Source organism: Austrofundulus limnaeus, unplaced genomic scaffold, assembly GCF_001266775.1.
Source record: "Austrofundulus limnaeus strain Quisiro unplaced genomic scaffold, Austrofundulus_limnaeus-1.0 Scaffold44, whole genome shotgun sequence".
Lineage (NCBI taxonomy): Eukaryota > Metazoa > Chordata > Actinopteri > Cyprinodontiformes > Rivulidae > Austrofundulus > Austrofundulus limnaeus.
Genome location: NW_013952446.1, coordinates 324042 through 324686, shown reverse-complemented (window position 1 = coordinate 324686; position 645 = coordinate 324042).

Below are 645 nucleotides of genomic sequence, written 5' to 3'. Positions count from 1 at the left end.
AACCTTCACATTTCTGTCACAAATCTGACTAAATTACTGCGTTTTTGTCACCAGCCACCAAAGGTAAAGGTGGAGCAGATAATTAAAAGCATGTTTTTGTAACTTTGGCATAATATTTCATGAATCATTAAATATTTTTTGTTTACTTTTAAAAAGTAGTCATTGGGTGGACAACTGACGAACTTTTGTAGTCTGCTAAATTCAAGATGGTTGACACAACTACTCAGTTTTAGGTTACACAAAAATTGCTTTGCCTCAGGGAAGTTTATAGACATAAAGACTAAATTTTGTGTGGCATAGCTGTGAGTCATTCACAACACAGATTCCAAGCTCTATCTGATCATACGAGCTACAGCAGAGGTTCCCAAACTTTTTATCCTCTGACCCACAAAATATCCATGGAAAAAACTTGTGACCCCAAATACTACTGGTCTGAGTACACGAACTCCATTAATAACCCTAAAAGCACAGGCTTTTTGACAATCTGAACAGCTTGTACACACATATAAATACTTATTTTGTGTTTTTGTAATAATTATAGGGAAAATATTACAGCAGTAATTATTTTATTACCCTTTAAATTGATTTCTGGAGATTATCCAAGGTGCTTCATGACCCATAATTGGGTCCCAACCCCAACTTTGG